The 14,194-nt window shown below is 40.4% G+C and overlaps 1 long non-coding RNA gene across 1 annotated transcript in view; it reads right to left on the reverse strand.

The window, feature by feature from the left end:
• Window positions 1-2,766: 2,766 nt before the first annotated feature.
• Window positions 2,767-14,194, reverse strand: part of LOC307219674 — a 586,866-nt gene continuing 575,438 nt past the window's right edge. Inside the window, exon 2 of the long non-coding RNA XR_013840508.1 lies at window positions 2,767-4,742. This is a non-coding gene — a long non-coding RNA (uncharacterized lncRNA). The remainder of the gene's footprint in view (window positions 4,743-14,194) is intronic.

Below are 14,194 nucleotides of genomic sequence, written 5' to 3' on the forward strand. Positions count from 1 at the left end.
TATGTCTGACTCTCCTAACTGCTAAAAGTCTGCTTTTTTTTTTTTTTTTAGAAAAGTTGATTTGTTGCACCAGAGTAACAGAGTGCTAAATTTTCAGTAAGTGCTTGAACCTCTCTCACAAAATAGTGACTCTGTGTGGGGCCATCCCATGTCTGACTAAGCAGACAAGAAGGGAAAGTGAATACATGTGATAATGAAAGTTGAACTTTGAGGGTGTGGACCAGGTGACCACTGTTAAGAAAGAAGTAGAACATAGGGATGGAGTTTGACTTGGGAGGTGAGGGTAAGGAACACAGGCAACTATCTAATATAGGACATACCATTTCTACATCTAGCTCTTTGTCATCAGCTTACAGGGAAAGCATTTTGCATCATTTGCAACGTGATCCATTTAGCTGGAGATGCCAGGCATTGAACCTGTCACCTATTGCATTCAAAGTATGTGCTTTACCTCTAAGCTATGGCATTGAGCCTGTTGTCGAAGGAGACATTATATTGAGAAGCAAGTCAGGTCCATCAGGTCAGTTTTAACTGCTTTTAATATTGAATCTTAAATTGGGACCTGCTGGAAAATGCTAGAACTGGAAAGTCATGTTTCTGGTCACTGAAATTGTCGGCTCTGTTGTGTGTGGCACGCACACCATGCTCCCTGGCTCATGTTTATTCATTTGCCTTCTGCCTCACCAGTAGACTTTTCAATGAGACTTAATGCTGTTGATGGTAGTTGGCAGTGAATGGCAGAGCTCTATATCTGGTCCATGGGCCAGACATCATCCCCATCAAGGCCTCTTATCCACAGGCTACACTCTTCAATGGTCCTGTTCTGTGCCCTCCAGCACTTTTGCCTGGCTGGGATATATCCTTGAACTGTGGCAATACCTTTTCTCTTCTTGGATGAGGCTAGATAGAGAGAGGTATCTTTGTGGTGTGGGTGTATGTAGAAACCTCTGGTTTTTACTGTACCCTGGTAAGAGCAACAACAGTTGTTCCACCATACTTCAGTGGTACCTTGGTTCTCAAACAGCTTGGTTCCTGAACAAATGGTCTCCCGAACACCACAAACCCGGAAGTAAGTGTTCCGGTTTGTGAACATTTTTCAGAAGTCGAATGTCCAACGTGGCTTACGTGGCTTCCAATTGAGTGCAGGAAGCTCCTGTAGCCAATCGGAAGCCGCGCCTTAGTTTTCAAACAGTTTCGGGAGTTGAACAGACTCCTGGAACAGATTAAGTTTGAGAACCAAGGTTCCACTGTACTGGAATGTGCCCCCCCCCCCAAAAAAAAATAGGTTGCCCATGAGATAATGAGTCCCAAAAGAGATTCTTCACTCCTCGTATATGGGCTATACCGTAGTTCTTTCTCATGGGTTTCATAGAATTGTAGAGTTAGAAGGGACCATGAGGGTCATCTAGTCCAAGCCCCCTGCAATGCAGGCGTCTTTTGCCCAATGTGGAGTTTGAACCCATAAACCCGAGATTAAGTGTCTCGGCCCTCTTTTGAAAGATGGCATCCTTTGGGCTTCTGCAACAGGGGGGCAATGGGGTTAGAGTGTGAGGATAAAAGTGGAATGTTTGGAATGTGATGTGAATTTTGTTTTAATTTTATTAAAAAGCAGGACTGAAGTAGCATTGACCACTTGAGGCTACATTTAGACAAATAGACTTCTTATGCTTGGTAGCAAAGAAGGAAGTGGAAGATAAGGGGGGGGGGAGGATGTAGTACCAAAAAAAGAGAGAGTCATATATCAAGGTGTACTCCAGTAAAGTTAGTGCTTTCTTATGAAGATAAAAATATGGGTACAGGAGGCAGGATGAAGTGCAGGTTGCAGAATATTTTTGCAGTGCTTTCAGTCAAAAAATGAAGTGGTGGATATAGTTATAGTTTGAAGGTATTTAGAATTCTTGGGGGTCTTTTCTCCTAAATGTTTCTTCAAGCAGGCTTTTTTTATTCATACTAACTTGATTTGACTTTTTAAATGAATAGATCAAGGCACGTGTTGTGTTTTTTGTGCAGTGTCTTTCGGACTGCAAGCAGGAATTGTCTTATTTATTACTGCTTTTATCGATCTTATGCAAGCCTCTGTGGTGGTTCTTTCCACTGCGGAACAGGGTGGAAATACAGTACTTTGTATAACTGTATCTCTGCACCTGCAACTGCATAACGAACATGATAGTCAATTTGCATAACAATTTTTCTGCTATAAAATGACTTCAGTGTAGAATGATTTCATGGCAAAATCCATGTGTTATTGGGAATAGTTTTCCACATCATCCGCTGTCAACAGGTCCTCATCAAGCCTTTGTAGCCTTGAAATACAGGTCTATGTCCTGAAGCAATGAACCTTAGTAGGAGGCTATCTGCCAGCAATACAAGCCCCTTAATACAGATTTTTATGGCTTCCTCAAATGAACAATATAGTCAAAGCCTACTGTTTTCTTATCATACAAATATGTATCACATTCCAGAAATATCACAGTCATACCATTATTTTTCAGAAGCAACATTAACACTGGTTATTATTGTCTTAATTTCGTGTAATAAAAATTTAAATCTAGTAGATTTGGTCCTCAAAGCAATGTATGCTGATCTTAATTAGCCTCAAATTCTCATTTTTTCCATTTATGCTGTGTATGGGTTGGAAATTGCATTTGTTATCCACTGCCATTATAACGTTTTTATGTTCTCTGACTCGTTTTTAAATAATTAGGCTATTTGCTGCTATATTACACTTATGCATAATGACAGAAGAAGCAATTAAAAGTTCCTCAATGGTAGTAAAGGAGTACTGATTTTATTAGGATACTTGTCTAATTTTCCAGACACTTACTTGGAAATACAAAGAATTTTCATGCAATATTTTAACAAAATACTTCCTTGAACATTTTGAACTCCAGTTTTGTACACGGGGGGCATGTTTACCTTTCTGGTATCACTATCACATCATCCATTTATCCAAGGTTGTGTTTCATTTTGTTTAAAAAGCCCAACCCCCTCAGCAATATTCTCACTACTTTCTAGTCATGTGCTACTTTTTTCCTAAATCACCCGCATCTTAGCTGACCTACGGATGGTATAGGTAAGGGGATCATACAAACCTGCTATGAAGATTCTAATAGAAAGCAAGATATAAATCTATGAAATAATAAATACTATAAACATTCCATCTGCCATTGGCAAACAATGGATTGAATTCAACTGCATCATACTCAAAGCAGATCTACTGAATCAATGGACGTTACTAACTCCAGTACATTGATTTCGTCAGGTCTACCATGACAATGACTTAGCTGGATACAATGCACTCACACTAAGCTCTCAGAAAGGAGAAATGTTATTGCCTTGGCTCTTTGTACTAGAAAATATTTAGCGAACACAAAAATATTTGACCCTTATTGACTGAGGAAAGTGCTAGGTTATCTCATAGACAAGTTTTAGAACACAAATCAATTGCTGTATTTGATAAAGTACATCTTTACTAGGTGTCCTCAGAAAGCTTCTTATTCAGGATTAAGGCATTATCCATTGGACAAGTAAATATTTAATCCTCTGTGTTTGTGAATTTTTCCTTGTGAGTTATCAACCAACATAGACAGAAAAGTATTCATCAGCTTGATCTGCTGAAAAGCAGTACAGTGGTACCTCGGTTTATGAACTTAATCCATTCTGGAAGTCAGTTCTTAAACCGAAACCGTTCTTAAACTGAGGCCCGCTTTCCCTAATGAGGCTTCCCACCGCCGGTGCCCTTCCACCATTCAGATTCCATTCTTAGACCGAGGTAAAGTTCTCAACCCAAGACACTATTTCTGGTTTTGCGGAGTTTGTAAACCAAATCGTTCTTAAACCGAACTGTTCTTAAACCGAGGTACCCCTGTACTGCTGCCACTCATCACTAGGGCTGGTGCAAGGCATTTTGCTTTTTGAAGTGAAGAACAAGGTGGTATCTTCACCCTCATTCCATAAACAGAAACCAGCCGGACTGGACACTGAATCCTAACACTGGCAACAAGATTATTTAGATTTCCTTCCCACCATTCCTTCTAAAGGAGCCCAGGGAAGCATTCTGCACTGCGCCTGAGGGCAGCAGGCTAATGCAGGACACAGAGCATATGGTATCTTCCAGCACAAGTGTACAGCCAGGGGTCTTGTTAGGAACAGCCAGGGAACTGCCACCACCTCCACATTGCCGCCTGAGGCAGTCATCTCATTGTGCCGAATGGCAGAACCAGCCCTGCCAATCACCTACTCCTTAATGAATATTGTTACACAGCACTCAAAATCTCTGCCAAGCAGTAGCAAGCTTCCATGAGGTTCCAGGCGCTTACTCAGGGTTGTCTTTCCATTGGGAAATCAAGTCACAGCAGAGACTACTGCCTCTAAGAAATATGGTTTACTTTAAACATATTTACACCTAAAGCCTTCTGTGGAGGGGGTGCAAAACATTAAACCCCAAGTGTCCCTCGTTGCTCCTCAGACATGGCACTCAACCTCCTCCAGCCTATGCTACATGGAGTTTTTCCCACTTCCTCCTTGTTCACAGAATACCTTGTCAACACCCCCCTCGCCCTGTGTAAAAGGACAATGTGTGTGTGTGTGTGTGTGTGTGTGTGTGTGTGTGTGTGTGTGTGACATCATGCTCTGTGTTGCCCAGACAACCTCCCTGTCCCTCAGTTACTTGTTGATGGCTTTTGAAATACAGTGGTACCTCAGGTTAAGAACTTAATTCGTTCCGGAGGTCCGTTCTTAACCTGAGGTACCATTTTAGCTAATGGGGCCTCCTGCTGCCGCCGCACCGCTGCCGCACGATTTCTGTTCTCATCCTGAAGCAAAGTTCTTAACCCGAGGTATTATTTCTGAGTTAGCGGAGTCTGCAGCCTGAAGCGTCTATAACCCGAGGTACCACTGTAGGTTAATGGCAGGGCTTGCATCTCCCTCTGCCCCTCTGTCTGGCAATAAAACAAACTCAGCCCGTCAGCTCTGATTAAACCCTAGCACCCAAGAATCTAGAGCAGGAATTCTGGCACTCAGGGATCTGGGGGATCCCTGTTCTCCCACTAACCCATAGCTCTATGAAGCAAGTACAGCCCATGATTCATAATACAGAAATTATTCAGCTTCTTCCTTTAACCAAGTTTCCTACAAATATCTACATATTGAACAGACTGTATAAGTCCTTGCTTCACCACTTGCATTACTATTTGAAGAAAGAGAGAGAGAGAGAGAGAGAGAGAGGAAGAAAGGAAGAAAGGAAGAAAGGAAGAAAGAAAGAAAGAAAGAAAGAAAGAAAGAAAGAAAGAAAGAAAGAAAGAAAGAATATATTGTAAAATTAATGAATGTTAGAAAAATGATGGAATGAAGTTATATGGCTTTAGCAGAAATGTTATAAGGAATTAGGTACAGATAGATTGTAAATGTATTAAAGGGAAAAAACAAGGTTAGAATATGTTAAGATAAATTACAGGACAGAAAACAGAGGAAGATGGAAAGGAATTGCTGAAACAGTTAATTGAAGTGGAATACAAAAAGGGAGGTGTGAGGAGGTCGCTGAAACAAGTGAACAAAAGTTATGATATTGAAATTATTGGATGTGTTTTTAATTGTTTTTGTTTTGTTTGGTTGATTCAATGTTTTTAGGGTTTGGGTTGTGTGGTGTTTTTTTGTTTTTGTATTGTCTTGTCTTGTCTTGTCTTGTTTAATTCTTTTTCTTTTCTTTTGTAATCTTTAAACTGCTAATAAATATTATTATTATTATTATTTTAAAAAAAAGACTTATCCTGCTGGCTCTTCCACTTTTCTCCTCCTCCCAGACACCTCATATCTGTTTTTATGCATCAGGGTTTTTTTTAGTTTTGCAGAGAGTAGGCTGCTGGATAAGGACTGATATCATATTATAATATCCCTCAAAGATCTGAAGCCACTAAGATCTGTGTTGCACTGAGATGATATACATGTACAGTGGAAACTCAGGTTGCAAACGTGATCCATGTGGGAGGCACGTTTGCAACCCGCAGCGCCGCATCTGCGCACGTGCGTGACATGATTCGGCACTTCTGCACATGCGCAAAGTGTGATTTAGTGCTTCTGAGCATGCACAAGTGCCGAAACCCGGAAGTAACACGTTCCGGTACTTCCGGGTTCAGCACAGTCTGCAACCCAAAAACGCGCAACCCGCAGCGTTCGCAACCCGAGGTATGACGGTATATGCAATACGCATGTACCGGTATATTATGTACTGCCAATCCCCCCCCTTTTTTTTTAGAACTGGGTTGGAGATGCAGCCTTAATGAAAAGGAAATGCATTCTATTGACTTAAGTAGATCAGGATTTTACCAAAAGAAGCCAGATGATTTATTTCGAGTCATATTGGAATTCTTTGGTGAAGATGGCAATGTAACTAGTGTCTTTTAAGTCCCAGACACAGACTAAACACAGCTCACATTTTTCAATTTTAGACTGTTTCATCTGGCAGTTCAGATCTCTGATTTCCACTACACTGAACTGATCAAGTAATAATTTTCTTCATTGTTATAGCAAATTTTCCACGTGATGCTCTAGATATTGTGAACAAAAGTCTTTCATTCTCTCTTTTGAATGTTTTCTGGGACACTGATAAATATATCTTCACAACACTGGGAATAAAGTATAAAGTAATACCAGTATCAAGCTGAGAAAAGTCGAATGCCCAATGTGTTGCTGTTTAGCTGGAAAGAAATGCATAAAAGCCAATTTAATAGGAAGGTTCTTTCAAATGATTGAGTATTCAATTGTGCTGCATCCCCTTTCCCAACAGAGCGGTGTCAGCAATTGGTAATATCCACTCTTTCACATGCAGCCTCAATTTTGATACTTAATCCCAGAGCTGGTGGTGCTGTAAGCTTAAGCATAGAATTTGGAATTGTACTGGGTGCCTTAGGGAAAAGGCTGGCCTTTCATAAATGAGATGTGCATATACTAAGCAAAATATGTCTGGGTAATGCCTGCAAATCTAGAAATGAATGTTTTGTTACCACACATTTTTATTTCCAAACTGAGTCAAAAAGATGGCAATACCATCTTTGGCTCAATACTGATAAATGCTGCAATGGAGAGTCCACAAAATGGCAAGAATATAATATTTTTCAAAGGAGAAACTGGTGCATCTTTTTCTGGAATGAAATAATCTGTACCACACCATCTCCACCTTCATAACCTGAAGCATTGACTAAAAGCAATGTGTTTCAAGTAGGGCTGGCCTTGTGACTTTTGACTCCATGCTGCTTGAAGAATGGTTGTCTGCTGCCAGACAGAGGCATACCTAGGGTCCCTTGTGCCCTTGGCAAGAAGCTGTATTGGTGCCAGCCTCAACAGACTGGAGAACTGGGCCAAGTAACAAAACATATTTCAGTAGGGACAGAAACTTTTAGTGATATAATCCAGAGGCCAGTAGTGGCTCTCCAGATTTTCTTGGATTTATCAGATCCAGCCAGTATGGCCAATAGTGAAATTATGGCAGTTGTAGTCCAACACTTGAATGGCCACAGATTTCTCATCCCATCATGGAATCTGCTACCTTAGAAGTGACATGTTGAGTCAGAGGCCTTAAATCTCTGTTTTTCAGTATGGTTGGGCAGTGGCTAAGCAACCAATGTTCATTCCTGGTTCTGCCAGATGCCATTGCTTTATTGCTCCTCTGCCTGCATTATCCAGCTGCTGCCTTTTCTGTTGTATTTAGAGTGTTGATTCATGGAGGTGTGGAGGGCATTCAACATAAACTGTGAAGTTTCTCAGAAAAGCATGCCTACATATGCAAATTGCTAGATGAAGTTAATAAATGCATTGGCATCATACTTTGTTTATATGGGGGCAAATTTTTTTTTACAAGCTCTCAAGAGAACTGTTTCATATCAAAGCTTCATTTGCATATGATACTTCGCTGCTGTAGCATGAGAGGATGGGCAGAATGTTTGGAACGACGGTGTCTTTAAAGCAGCTTTATAAAGCATCACATGCACTACGTTTAGTTCATACTCATAATTTTAGATTGCATTTAATTCACAGAAGAACCTGGCATGGGGCAATGTAGTGTGAGACTTTCCTACACAGCCTCTCCAAAGATAAAGCCAGCATTGTCCGCTACTAAAGGAAAAACGGCCAGAGGCATTTCTGTGTGAAGAGGAACACCACAGAGAAACTATTGACTCATGGGCACAAGTTTATTAACTTGCGATACGTGCCTGTTCTCCTTGGCATGGCAGGGTATATGTGCCCATGGTAAGGTAAGAGCAGCCATCCATAGGAATCCAGAGCTATATTCAGTTTAAGCATAGAGCTTTGCCAGAAGCCAAGATTGTGGTACTTTTGAGACTATTCAGCTTTGCAATATTCTCCTATAGTTCACTATTTTCTTATTAAATTGGGAATTAAAGTTTAGCTTGTAATTGTAATTATCCTCTCCCCTCCACCCAATACCCCAATCTTGCAAAATTCTGAGGGATTTCCAAGGAAGTGTGCTTAGAGTAACACACTTTCAACTATGACAATATGCTTACCCATTTGTGTTACTGGGTTAAAAAAAATATATCTCAAATTAATAATTCCATGGGCATGGTCCCTCAAGCCCCAGGGTTATGAAATTCAGCATGAGAATCGCTGTTGGCCAAGCTATCTTGAGGCATCTAATCATAAGCCTGCATTTTTATTGAGGCTTGATCAGGGCCTGTATTTTAAAATGAGCTTAAAGATTTTCAAATGTTCATGCCAGGCAGAAGAGCAGCTGCCTAAGAACCTTGGCAAAATGTTTTTCCTCCTAGACAAGGGGGCCCCCTGATTTATAGCAGAAAACAATTCTCAAAGTCAAAAAGGGAATTACAGGCTGAGAGCGAGGACACTGACCCTACATATTACAGAAGATAAAAAGCAGAGATAAACATAATTAAGAGTGGGTAAATAGTAAAATAAAACCATGTGCCTCCCATTAAACTTGAGCCATATTTTCCTAAGGTTCAAAGGTCAAGAGCAATGGAAAAGCATCTAGCTGGCAGAAAGGAAGAGAGTATTTTGGGAAGTCTTTTTCTAAAGTTGTTTCTTTCTTAAACTGAGATCCTTTTAAGATTTCTTTTCCTTTTAAAAGGTTATTTATGTTATGTATTAAATATATTGGCTTAAATGTAATTATGCAAAGGAATTAGAAGCTAAGAAATGTTAAATCCTTATGCTAGATTCTTATTTCATATAGTTGGAAGAGATCACAGGGGCCATCAGCCACCAGCCCAGCCCCCCTTGCCAAGCAGGAAACATCATTAGAGCATTTGTCAAGCTTTTGTTTAGAGACCTCCAAAGGAAGGAGATCTTTCAGTGATGATCCTTGACATCTGTTTAAGATAAAAATTTAAGATTAAACCATCTGTTTTGGAGGGCAATAGGGCGAGGTGAGCTGGTAATTAAGGTTCCTTGTTGAGACACATGTAAGATATATTACTACTTATTTGTCATTTATAGATAGAAGAATATATAGCTTTTTGTTTCCCATAAAAGGGCAGAAGGAAATGGGTGTATCTTTTGTGATTGGTTCTAGCAAACAGCCAGTAGGAATTTCAACCAGGCTGATTGGACAGAGGCAGCCACAGGAGGAGCAAGGGGGCTGGATTAAGGAAATATAAGTGCTGGCCAGAATGGCAGGAAGGCAGGCCAGAGCTTGGTAACCATATACCACTGTGCCTCATATTTATTTGTCTGACAAATAAATTATTATTTTAATTTCTCTATTGCTGCGTTGAATATTTCATTCCAGCTAAGCGTTAACCACAAGCAGGGTGCTACAATCTTTTTCTTTCTTGTTATACTTCCATTTGGAGATTATTATTTTTCTTGAATTAGGGAGGCCTCCTGAACTCAGGATGGCCTTCATATGTCTCTCCTGGCCAAATTTTTTCATACAGTTTGCATACAATTCTTATTTTTAAGATTCCAATTCCATGTTTATTTTCCAAAGACTAATTTTCTTGTTAAACTCACTAAAATTTAATCCATATGTTTATAATGTGACCATTACCTAGTCTCAAAAAAGAACCCTGCAGCTGAAGGATCACATTAGAATTGGATCAAAGAGATTTTTTAGCGAGCATGAAATATGCAAAGAAAGAAGTGTCATCCCAGTAAAGCTCATTATGCAGAGAGCAATTGGCAACGTGAGACTTAACTGTTCAGAGGAAGCTGTTTAGACAATAACTCACTGAACATCCATTTGCCAGCTTGTATTGAAATGGCTAGGCATCTTCAGTTGGGCATTAGCATGTTTTGCTATTCAAGATAGGTAGCATTGAAGTCATGAAGAATAGAGTTGAAGAGAACCATCGTCTACTGCCTGTGATGTGTGCATGATTTATTTATGTGCAAGCCAGCACACAAAAATGATTTTCAAAGCTGAAATGGGTCTTGCAAAGAAATATTACTTTAGCTTGAAATAGAAAAAAAGAACAAGGCTTTTGAAAACCTTCTATAAGGGTGGAATGGATCATAAATACATAGGGAAGTGTTAGTTCAGCTTTGGTACTGCAAGATCAGTTTACCATTACTTTAGGACATTTTCATTGGCATTTTCTCTATATACTTTGAATAATTAAATGCAATGCTTAACTGAAATCTATCTAGTGGCTTTAATGTATATCTAAGGGTTCAGAGACATATTGTGAAGGCTGTATAATCAGGTGGTTCATTATACATTCTTGGTTGTTTATTAATTCATTTATTTAAAATAGTTCTTAACCACTCTTCATCAGGAGCTTGCATGGCCATGTACAAAAGTGTTTATAAAATTAATCCACGCATCATATAAATACAATTTGAAACCAACAAAAACACTTAATGAAATGAAACTAAAACACACACCCTAAAAACAGAAGACAGCTTAATTCAAGAAATCATCTGAATTCTAAAGGGACTGGGGAAATAGGAAGATTTTCACTAGATTACTTGGAGCAGGAGCTCTTCAGAAGTTCTTAAGACAACAAGCATGCTGGCATGGGAAAATGTCTCCTTTAGGTATTTGTGTCACAAGCCATTTAGAGCTTTAAAAACAACCACAAGCACCTTAAACTGGACCCAGACATGCATAGGCAGACAACAGTGAGCTACTGTACAAGCACATGAGGGAAGCTGTTCTCTCACACACAAGTTGATCATCTGGCAGTGGAAGGTATTGTTAGAGATTTGAGGTAAACCCTAGAAATGAATAAATGCTAGGATTTTGGGTTCTTTGTGATATGAGGGGAGAATATAATCTGCAGTGGGATTCCTGGGCTGCCTTACACAAACAGTTCTGGCTGGCTGAGGGAAGGGCAGAGCTTGCTAGCATTACGGTAGAGAGCCGCTGAGGGTCTTCAACAACTCCTTGTCCCAGGTGTGACCAGAGACTGGAGATTTGGAAGGTTGCCTGGATAACTGTTCTGGGGGAGGGAAAGGGGCTTCTGGGAAGAAGAAACAGGAAGAAAAGAGTAGATCCATTTTGGCGAGGGTGAAGGAAAGACTTCCTGCACTGCTGTGGACCCTACTGTAAGATCTGGACCCTTTTGTGCAGATGGAACGTGTAAATAGGCGAATAAACCCTATTTCTTAAAGCATGACAGCCTCCGCCATGTCTTCTGTTCTCAAAAGGGACACAGACCCTGTGTGGGTGCCTGAGATCCCATGCGCTCTTGCCACAGCTTGGTAGAAAGAGGGACAGGTGCCGGGCTTTTGTAAGAATATTGTACTATAATGGTATCCTCTTGCATATGTAGTAGGAGCATCCCATATAAACTGTTTCTTTGTGCAGATCACACACAAACAGAGTTAAGTCCATAATAAAAACACTTCAAACAGGATAGATTTCAGTTCTCTCTTGGTGACATACAGATTGTTTATCTTTACCCTTTACCCAAGTTTATGTTGTATGACCAGGGAGTTTCATGTCACATCTATCTATCTATCTAGTCTTTCCTATTTTGGCCTGCAGGGGCAAGTTGGGTATTTTGCAGTAGAGAGCAAGCAATTGTGATAATTTTGTTGGTCCACTGTAATTGAGTTTTGGGGAAAACGATTCCTCGAATAAACAAAGAAATAAAGCACAAGCTGTTCTTTTTGTAGCAGCCATTTAGCTGCAGTCTCAGTTTATGTGTAGATCTTTTGTTTCTGGTTCTGGGAATAGCATATGGGCAATTCCTCTTACCCTTAGAGGTCAGATTCCATTATATGTGAGTGCCACATTACAAATTAACAAACAATGCCACTTGTGAGCATTCACTACTCTTCTTTGTTAGTCATGCAGTGGATTTGCAGTGATGCTATTTCAGTTCTCTGGGATGATTGTTGTTTTGGCATGAACAATGGGAATGAGAGTCCGCAGCAGTTACTACAACATGTAAACAAAACTAAACAATTTACCAAGATTGCTACATAGTGAAACTGTGGATTGCAGGGCTGGCCCACCCTTGAGGCAAAGTGAGGCGACTGCCTCAGACGGCAGGATTCACCGGGGCAGCAAATTCCAATGTCAATGTTTCTTCCCTCTTGTTCCTGATGTAGGTCGTCCTTCACTCCTTCTTCCCTGTCAGGAAGGGGGAAGTGCCATTTTGGGATCCACCTTAGGTACAAAAATGCCTTGGGCTGGCCCTGGTGGGTTTTATCAAATGCTGTGTAAGCAGAATTCCACTCATGCAACAGGACTTTCCCATCTTCTCTCCCCTCACACCCAAAGAAATCTGCCCCAGAGCAGATGTTGAGGGTTCATGGGGCACTGCAAAGGAGAGGAGGGGTGAATTTCATTGCACAAGCAATGAAAGTGTGAGTGGAGCTGCAGTGTTGTATACAACCCACTATTTATTTATCATGCTGTGTCATGTTAAGACACTGAAACCAAGCTTTGAAGGTACAAGTCCTCACATTGTTTGAAGGTTCACAAATACAGTAAGACCATGTCCCCAGGATATATCTCCCTTGTAAGCTGTGGATTCACTGTATGCCAATTTATTTATTTATTACAAGAGTTTGTCCACACTTAACAAAGAGCCGCACCCACAGCACTCCACAGTGTAGCCAATAAGACTCCACAGGATGTGGAATCCTCATGAATAATTGCAAGGGGTAGATGCTTGTGTGTTTCTTCATGTGTGGGGTTTTGTTAATTTGGGCTGCTCCATGTGTAGCACCCAGTTTCCCCATTCCCAAATGTAATGTAAGATGTCAAAGAGATAAACAACTGCCTGACAATCAGAAGACATCTGAAGGCAGCCCTGTTCAGGGAAGTTTTTAATGTGTGACATTTTAGTGTATTTTTGGTCTTTGTTGGAAGCCACCCAGAGTGGCTGCGAAAACCCAGCCAGATGGGCGGGGTACAAATAATAAATTATTATAATATTATTATTATAATAATCCAAACGGTCAGCCTAATATACTAAGATACACATATCCCCAGCCATGAACAGCTTTGAGAGTCAATCCATCACATCTAATTAAGTCTAGAAGCTAACTGGTAGCTGCTGCCACAAACTCTAGACAATTAATTCAGAAAGTGATTCTTAGTTGAGTGATAAACCAGAGGAGGGTGGAATCTCAAGAAAATATTAAGAGCAAGCAAGATAAGAAGTCTGTTTAAATCCCATTGAAGTTGACAATATTTAATGCAGCCTGTGCGCAGGACTGCATCCAAAGTGTCTTAAGCCACTTTTTAACTAGGCCTAGGGCTGTATAGCATAGGTCAGTATTGAACTAAACCACATACTGCAGACCACAAATGGTTAAAGTGGCAGATACTATTATATTACCATCATAAGCCTCTGCATCTTGACTTACCTTGTCTTTTATAGCAGTAATTTTGGCAGTCAACTATAATTTGCAGATTATAAAACAACAATAAAAACCAGCTCGTCTGTGATAATTAGGGAAAGGAATTGCAGGACTCGTGCTGTCTTATGGCTCCAGCATTCTCTGTTGGATCTGGCTTCCAACCATGGGTCTGGCTGAATCATCATCTGACTGGCAGCTGACAAACAGAGCATTGCTTTAAGAACATGTGATTACAGTGCTCCTAATAAAATAGCCATTACTCACAAAGAAGTACAAAGGGGCTGTGACGGTTTCTGTTCTATCTTCTAGTACAAATGTCCATTGCAGCTTCTGTTTTCGCTACAGGGCAGTAACTTCATGTCAACAAATACTCAGCCCCTACCATCTGCACTACATTAAT

The sequence above is a fragment of the Podarcis cretensis genome (genome assembly GCF_951804945.1).
Source record: "Podarcis cretensis genome assembly, chromosome: 7".
Classification (NCBI taxonomy): domain Eukaryota; kingdom Metazoa; phylum Chordata; class Lepidosauria; order Squamata; family Lacertidae; genus Podarcis; species Podarcis cretensis.